This window comes from Macrosteles quadrilineatus, unplaced genomic scaffold, assembly GCF_028750875.1.
Source record: "Macrosteles quadrilineatus isolate MER2022 unplaced genomic scaffold, UCM_ALF_1.0 Scaffold_8__2_contigs__length_117827958, whole genome shotgun sequence".
NCBI classification, from domain to species: Eukaryota; Metazoa; Arthropoda; class Insecta; order Hemiptera; family Cicadellidae; genus Macrosteles; species Macrosteles quadrilineatus.
This window is the reverse complement of record NW_026542601.1, coordinates 88079289-88089184: the sequence shown is the minus strand read 5'-3', so window position 1 is coordinate 88089184 and position 9896 is coordinate 88079289.

Below are 9896 nucleotides of genomic sequence, written 5' to 3'. Positions count from 1 at the left end.
TAGTCACATTAGTGTCATACGTTACACATGAGGAAAACGTAATAATACAATCACTTATTAAATGATTTTCTCACAACTGAATTTGGTTCTATAATTTAAAATATAAATTATAAAAAATACATTATAGTGGGGTCGTATAGCTGCATATAGTGGCAGAATATTTCAGTTCTGGCAGACAGGCTGCAATTTTAGGTGGTTATAATATACAAGTTTCTGAACCTAAAACCGCCCAGACCCCAATTTTTAAGGACCTCGGTCGTCCGTAATGACGTCATCAAAATGGCGGCCGTAAGAGGATGCTGGGTCCCCATGAATTGGCTATAACGACCGAATGCCTGAACCGATTTTCATGAAATTTGGCACACAAGTGCTTGAATACATTATCTCGGCCTGGGTTGAAAATGGTCAAATTTCATCAAGTCATTTCAAAATGGTGGCTGATCAAAACTATAAAAAATTATGAGGAAAATAATTGTGAATTGTTTTATACTGGGAGAGTTTTAAAAGAGTCCCCCCCCTACTTTTTTATACATTTCTTAAGATATCAACTTTGAACCATGTCAGATCATTGTAGAGTAGCAAGAACTTCATTTTGACTGGGTTTACATTTTTGGCCGCCATCTTGGATCCGCCATTTTGGAAACAAAGTTATTTTTTCAAATGTAAAGATAGGGTTGTGACCCACCGTTTAAAACAAAACCTTTACGCTGAATACGATGCTGCAATCCATTTAAAAAAATGTTGATCCATGCTAAAGTTATGAGAACTTTTTATAACTTTATTTTTAGTCCATTATAACATTGTGCATTTACAAACTAAGGCCATAATCTCAAAATAGTGCTAGATAAAGATAAGTGGGCACCACCATTCATTGTTGACCTATTTTAACTCGGTTATGACGGATGTATTTTTTTCAGCCGCCATCTTGGATCCGCCATTTTGAAATGTGATCAATTATTTTAAATATGAAGATGGTGTTGTGACCCATAATTTTGAACTACTTTTTTATGTTGAATTCAATGCCGCAATCCGTTTTTCATTGTCATGTTTGGTTTTTGAAATATTGACATTTTAAATAAAAATAATTGTTATATTTTATCAAGAAAGCTTGATAACAAAAACGGATACAATAAAAAACTAGTCGAAATGAAGTAATCGCTACTCTACAATTATCTGACGTGGTTCGGAGTTGATATCTTAAGAAAAGTATAAAAAAGTAGGGGGGGAACTCACTCAAAACTCACCCTGTATAAAACAATTCACAATTATTTTCCTCATATTTTTTTTAGTTTTAAATGGCCGCCATTTTGAAATGACTTGATGAAACTTGACCATTTTCAACCCAGGCCGACATAATGTATTCAAGCACTTGTGTGCCAAATTTCATGAAAATCGGTTCAGGCATTCGGTCGTTATAGCCAATTCATGGGGACCCAGCATCCTCTTACGGCCGCCATTTTGATGACGTCATTACGGACGACCGAGGTCCTTAAAAATTGGGGTCTGGGCGGTTTTAGGTTCAGAAACTTGTATACTATAACCACCTAAAATTGCAGCCTGTCTGTCAGAACTGAAATATTTTCCTGCTACCCAACTTGACTATTAAGTTTCATTCTACAATTTACATTGTATCTTTTTTATCTACGTAGAAATACAGGAGATCAAAGTTGTAAGGAATTTGTCAAGGTTGTTAATTTTTCCTCACCCATTGATATAATATGCTCTTTACATTGTATGGCAAGTAAATACTGTAGAGAACACTGAAGAAGAATATGTGACACGATTTATATGTTTTGGCCAATTGAAATAGATAAAAATAAAAATTTTATTTAAGAGGTGCTAAAAATTATGGTATCAAAAAATAAACTAGTCTTATTTTATGAACTACCAACAAGCTAATCATTATTTATAAGCGTATCCTTACACCGCTGGAGTTTATATTTGAATTGTTTTTGTCCCTGATACTGAAAAGCACGTAAGGTATTTAATTTATTTACGACATAATTTCATAAACTGGAATGTTTATGCGAAACGAGTTTGCTTTAACATTTTAAAATTAAATGTTTAAGATAAATTTATTCTCGAACTTGGGAAATAATGAAGAAATCACATCTATACGTTTTTTTTTTATTTCATTGAATTTACATATCATCTTTGGATGATTGAATTTCATACCGATGTTTGTGGTTATAATTACTAATCACGTGCCACAATTTAAGTCAATAGTTTCCATGTCTACAATTCGGGTTTGGATAGTAGTCGTAAATTCTACTATTATTAATTATATTTAGTTATTTTTAATTAAACCTCAGGGTAAAAATTATCATATACACCTGAAAAATAATCAAGAAAATATCGAATTTAAAATGTCATAGATTCCGATAATGTTTAAAGTCTTTTGTAGGCTATATTACCGCAGAAGAGTTAGCTATGACTACTCTTTATTCTCTGATATTACTATCAATAAGATAAAATTAATAACAAATAAGAATGGAAGGTTTCAAATAAATTATTTTAAAATATGACAAAGTAATAGTAAGTTCTGACACATTCTGTGATATCTGAGGCAAGTCACGTGAGTCAGCCTTATCATCTAAACTCTGAACTTGGTTGGGTTTATCACAAAGAGAAGATACATTATGGAGCAGTAACTCTTTGGAACCCTTCTCGTGATGACTGGTGCTACAGAACCTTGGTGGGTTGTGAACAGTATGCAAACGTGATTGATGAAACTACTCACATCCTGTTTTTGACTCAATTTATCTTAGTGGAGGGATAAAATTAAAATATTTGATATATCAGTATTTTATCGCAACTTTTTTCCCCTATATCGAACAATCTTCAGTGTAATCTTTACTCAATAGTTACAACTGATATTTTCCCTTTATACTGTATTTTTTATTTGCAAGTATACTGTGGATGGCTTGTTATTAAGACAAGTCTTTATGTGACAAGTCTTTTGTTTACTTTTTTATTGTTATTTGGTTTAACCAACTTGGCAACCCATAAGGCCAATGTTAGGATTTTACATTTTCAAATGAGTTGTGTGGCAATATACAAATTTTCTTGAGGTAGTGGCTGTGACCAATCACGTTTTTAGAGCTATAAGTCCCTAGTTCAAAAATTTAGTCAAAATCCTTCCACTGAATTTTGAGATATATATTACAGACAGACTTACATATAGACAAACAGACATAGGTTGAATTAGAGTATAGGATTGCGTTTTTGTATTATTCTAACCATAAACCTAATCTACATTCCCTAATTGAACATTTTAACCTTCTAACTGTAATCCTATCAAATTTGGCAACGAATCAAAGCTCTGAATGAAGAGGTAGTAGTTCGTTTGGGACCACAAACAAATTGACCTTAATCGTTTTGCTTCCTTTGTTTTTAAGCTCTTACGCAAATTATGAAGCGGTTTCATTTAATTATATTTTAAACCTTCAGAGAAAAATGGTTCCTGTTGAAGGAAATTTAACATATACCCATTCAATGCAAAGGTAAAAACACACTGCCAATCTCGAACTAGTAAGTAATTTTTTAAACATATTTCATCCAGTGCTCGACGATACAGTATTATGTTATACCTTGTTAGGTTTTGTATCTGATCTCAGTTTCCCTGTATGCTATGACTTTATACAGTAGCTCCATTGACAATTAGTTAAATAACTACCTTATTCTGTACAAAAAAGACAATATTTCAGCTTATAGATGTTTGACAATAAAAACGATTATTTAACAAAATACCGTCTCCTTAACAGTATTTACTAAATCCCATTATACCCAAGTGATATATATTACTAAGGGTTTCTGTAAGTGATACACACTACACATTCATTACAGCTGTTGTCCGATAATACTACAGGACCCTAGAGGGAAGTTTTATCTAATAAAGCCTTTTCATTCTGGATTATGTCCAAATTGTCCAGCTTATACACTTGTTATATGGATTTTCTAACAATACTGCGTGTTTAACTGATGACACCTGTTTAGTGGAATTAAAAATATAAATAAAATACAAAGTGTACAATTTTGTTGTTTTTAAATCATAGATTTTTCTCGGCTTGATTTTTAAGTTTGAAATTATACTAATTGGAATTCACTTCATACTACTAGAAAGTCAAATATTAATAAACATTAATTTTACCTTCTGGAGTTCCAATTCGCAGTGGTTTACTATGCGTTTCGTCAACATAGTGGCATCATTAGGTCATCACTGTTGCTCAACTTGAATATTAAAATAAAACAGTCATACCACACAATAATTTACACACAAAATGATGAAACTGTGATAAGAACGCAAGAAGGTAACATTAATACTTATTTAGGATTTAGAACAATTCATCCTCTAAAGTTACATTAAAAACAGAACCATATAGTTACACAGCAAGTATATTATCAATGTTACGTATGTATTTTATTACATCCGAAAATAAAACATTACACTGCAAAATGCATATACGTTTTCATTTATAGACATATATATTTTATTAGTACTAAACGGTAAATTAAAATGCCAAAAGGGTAGTATTAGATAAAACTTGGTTTTGAACTTTGCTTTGACAATACCTTTCTGAAGATTAATAAAAAGTGTAATAGAGCTACTGGTTAAAGTATTTTTTTATAAACTTTATAGCCTGCAATTAAAATATATTACGACAGAAGACATTAAAGATCGTGTATGACTAATGAACACATTTACTAATTACTACTGGTTATCAAATACCCCATTCAATAAACAGAATTTGTTTGATTGATCAATTTAGTTACAGTAGAGCTAAATACCACTGGCCACATTAAATTTTGTTGTTCAAAGTGGTTAACAATGCCGATGCAAATGCAATGACTCCCAGCGTTAAAATATAAACAAACGACATTCGATTGCCACTACCGTGTGCTGCTCTACACATTTATCACACTCGCGGGGTCGAAATTTTGGATTTATTGGCGAGGGTTTGGCGCTAGTAAAACATACTGTAGGTCCTTTCATCGAAGGGTCATTCAAACAAAATATGACCGTGCGACTAACTTTTACATTAAACACTTGCAAAGACGAAACATGTTTGTGCTTCTATTGAAATTCAGATACAGAACACCGTTCGTAATCACACTGGATTACAGATTGAATGTTTTACACAACTTAGAGATTTTAAAGTTAAAACGTTTCGTTTTAGAATTCCGTTCTAGAGATCCCAATACAAATCCTACAAATCACCTACGAGACTTTTGACTGTATAATAATACCGTTAGCAACCTTAAGCTGTTGAGCCATCTATCTGAAAACAAAGATAGTATACGTTTCTCCTTCTATCCATTGAAAAACTCTCTTTTCAATTTAAGATACCTTTTTAAAATGTTTATTTCACAAGGCGGTGAAACATAAGGTACATTAAATATATTTTGTTGTTTTAGCCTATCTAATAGTTTGCCTGTGGTGGCTTTTAAATACTTATAATTTATTTTTCAAGGGAAACATTATGAAACGCAACGAGGAAAAGATTTTACTGTAAGATAACAATTTTAGGGTGAAATAGTGAAGAGTAGGATAAAAGGTATTTATTCATTTTGAAACCTTTTAAACGCCACTTTGAACTGGTAACGTTTGACTGTTTCCTTTTTTAAGTTTTTTCTTTTATATTGGGGGTGGGGCTCTGTAGAAAAAGAAGATCATAAGACGTTTGTAAGAACCAGCTTTGTCCGTCTCTTGAAGATTTGAATAACTATTATTTAAAAATTATAAAACTCTCCTGGAATATCATTTCTAATAATCCTGGTCATAAGTAAAGCCAAAATCAGAATAATATAATGTAGCCTGATTGTTACTTTCACCTGATCTCTGATACAGAGCTATTCCCGTTTGGTTGGCTCCGAAGGAACGAATCACAGCTTTACCTCACAGGTAAGAGACATGATTTGGAATGCATCTTGAACAGAATCGTAAACTTTATACACCAGACTAGCTGTGCTTATTAGAATATGACTGTATAAATACTACATTTGATAAGAATTGTTATAGCAAAATGTGTTTATTTTTCTAAAAAAAAATCATGAAAAGAAAACTGTTTTTTTGTTATGACAAAATAAATACTGAGGGAATAGAGGTAAAAATGCTTTACGAATACCAAGCATGGAGGTAATAAGCTTAACCTGCCGACTCCTCACTGAGCGTCTTGTTTATTATAATTCTATTTAACATCGCTTGGTTAGATTTTATGTGAATAGAATTACATTTAGTGAATCGTTTATCTAACAAAAACCAAAGAAAAATAGGTTTTAGCGAATTTCCCTATAGGCAAGTAGCTATCAACGTAGGTGGCACGGTAAGACCTAGGCCTGGGACTGATTTACTGTGTACAGGGTGTCCCTTAACTCTCTGGACACATGTATATAGCGTTATTGCTTAGGTCAAGACAAAAACATTTCACCGTTGGAACATGGATCTGTGGGGCTTTTCTGCCTGTCTGTATTTATGTGTAAAATTGTTTAAAATTATAGTGAATAATCATTAACCGTGTCAAAATGGCAGCTATTTAAAATATTTGATGCCAAATTTCACGAAAACTATTAACATTACAAAAGGATTGCAAGAGTCAAAAAAGTTATTAAATTGTATGTAGTTTTCAATGATACCTTATTTGTTCATAATGGTTAAAAATAACAGATAAATGTCTTCTTTCCAAATGCATGACCACTTTTCTCCATTTAATCAATGCTAATACTCTTTTAACATTGTCTAAATATCTTTACAATCATCTCAACAATCATGAATCAATTAGAGCTGCTGCAAATAAAATTAAATAATAAAACGTTTCTATATTCAGGCAGTATACTTTTACTGTAGTTACTCTTGTATTAAACTTAGAGTTAGTTAGGAATACTAACAGAAATTTGTAATATTTCGATTTTAACTTCAGATGACCATAAAACCAACAAAGGCAAGTGATCTTTCCTATAAAGTAAGTCACAAAGATACATTTACATGACTGTTATGAAAATTTGGCAAGTAAAAAAATCTAGTATCACAAATTTTAACATGGGCAAGATAATGAAACTAATTAAGGCCTGACAAAAGAGCCTGCGTATGAGTGTTTAGCAGCAAAAATATCTTTTCCTACAGTCACCCGACAAAGTTGGCTTCCTTGTACTGTTTATAGTACAGAAAGCTGCTAATTGCTGCATATTTATACTTTGCCGTACGGTTTATACTTTGTCGTACGGTTTATACTTTGCCGCACATCAGGATTCCAACGAAACAACACAAAACAGCGTGGTTCTATTATGCACGTAATCCGTGTACGCTTGGAAATAGGTTGGCAACACTTAAAGATAATAATACTATGAGCAGCTGATTGACTATTATAACTACGATTTAACCTGTCATTTCGTGTTTATAGTTTCGGTATTTCTGAACTTTCTGGACTTTTCTTTTAAACGTTTTTAAAACATTCCTACGATCTTAATAAACAAGAAAATACCTTTAAAGCATATTTTTTAGGCACGGAAACCACTTCAAATTACAAAAACATACGGAACTATATTCTCAAAACGCGGAGCACATTTCTTGCCGAGGAAAAATAGCGGAGTGATACGGACCGCGAGTACTACTTTCTCTAGGGCACCTATTTGTGTTGCCAGCTGAACCTAAAAGCGTGTTGTATAGTGTTTGAAAGACTAATTATTTATATGCTTTATAGTGACTGTAGGAAAAATATAATGTGTAACACGAGTGAAAAAGGCCTTTACTGCACTCGAGATCATTCCGCACTCACCTGCGGCTCGTGCGTAAACATCGCTCTCGTGTGCAGCAAAGTGCCACTTTCACCACTAGTTACACAAATAACTATTATCCGTGCAAGTGTTCATCGTAAAAGTTAGTCGCACGGTCATATTTTGTTAGAATGGCTATTCGATGAAAGGACCTACAGTATGTTTTACTAGCGCCAAACCCTCGCCAATAAATCCAAAATTTCGACCCCGCGAGTGTGATAAATGTGTAGAGCAGCACACGGTAGTGGCAATCGAATGTCGTTTGTTTATATTTTAACGCTGGGAGTCATTGCATTTGCATCGGCATTGTTAACCACTTTGCAAAACACAGCGTAACGGGGTGAGAGGTATTAAGCTCCACCTCAACTCAATTTATTAAACAACGTTTTTTATTCTAAATACTTCTAATTATTTTAGGCCCTTATATCTAGAAAAATATTGACTACTCCAAATTCGACCTAACTTACCAATAGCTGAATAGTGTTTACGATAAGTATTTTAGATATATGTAAAGTAAATTAAGCGATTTGAGACGGCGATTTAAGATTTAAAGATAAAAGTAGATAAACGCAAGTTTCCAGTTTCCATTAATAAAATCTTTAATGGTACCTATCATCAAAGGTAGATAAAAATTACTTTTGAAAGAGAGCTTTTATGGAAATCTTAAAACCCGAAATCTTCATCTTAAATCTTCAAATCTCCATCACAAACCATTTAATTTACTTTTAATATATCAAAAATACTTATCATAAATACTATGCGGCAGTTGGTAAATTCAGAGTGGGGTCAAATTTGGAGTAGTCAATATTTTCCTAAATATAAAGGACATAAAAATAAGGCCATTAGAATAAACAACTTTGTTTATTAAATTGAGTTTAGGTAGAACACTTTTTTTAAAGTAGCCCTTGTAAACACATTTCGATGAGAAACAAATTATTATATCACGTTTTTGGCTACTCCTATAATTTTAAAGTAATTTTAAATACGTCACTTCCTTTTGAGAGTCATTTATTGGTTTATGGTAAACTAAAAAGGGTAAATTATATGAGCAACCTAAATATCAAAGTTCAAGAACATTTATATAGCTATACAACGAAGAAATATTATAATCAATTTGTAAATGATAAATTCCTATCTTGTAATATAGATTGTGCTGATAATCAATATTAAGTTTACTAGTATCTTGACGAATTACAAGTGTTAACCATTCAGTAATATACGGTTTGTAAATGAGAATGTTAAGCTTAATAACACTGGAAAAGCCATGAAACGAATGTATAAGCTGGACAATTTGGACGTAATCCAGAATGAAAAGGTTCATTATATAAGACCGTCCTCTAGGGTCCTGTAGATTCATCGGACACCAGCTGTAATGGGTTTGTATCATGTACAAAACTAAGCAATAATAAACAGCTCGGGCTTAAAAATAAATAAATATAATAAAAAATATAAATATTTTTAAGAGTAAGTTTTTTAACGTCTTTTAAATTTCCCATGTTTTTAATGTTCTCATATTTTGAACAGAAGCTTGAAGTACTATAGTTCTGTATTCAAATTACATTTATAGCATGAATGTTGTTATAATATGTTAGAAATACGTATATAGCAATAAGGAGGCAATTGCAATGGAGCAGTTAACGAACAAACCGTATAAAGTACGATACAACTCTCTGGTACTGATATACTGAAGAAGCGATTTTATATTAGTTAAACATTTGTATCATAAACTGTTTTGCATAGAAGTTTAATAGGAAATAAAAACGCCATATTTTGTTCAAAAGATCATATTAGCTTTGTATTAATCAAAATAAGTGGTTGGCTGTGTTGTTATAGTGTTCACTTGGTAATTAAAAAGTTGCCAGATAGACCCGGAGAAAAGTCAGCATCACTTTGATAGTTCGAAACTGAACACAGCGGTCTTTGATAATTGGGCTTTCAATAGATTGTTGTGGCCAAGAAACATGTGATTTAAGATAGTGGAAAAGAACGTAGATGATCTAACTCCACTTTGAATTCACTCTTTATTCATATTGAGCTTAAAATACGCACAGTGAATGAAAAAAATCATTGATGAATCAAAAAATGAAGCAAAATTGAAAAATATGTAAAGCATTGATATTTAATAT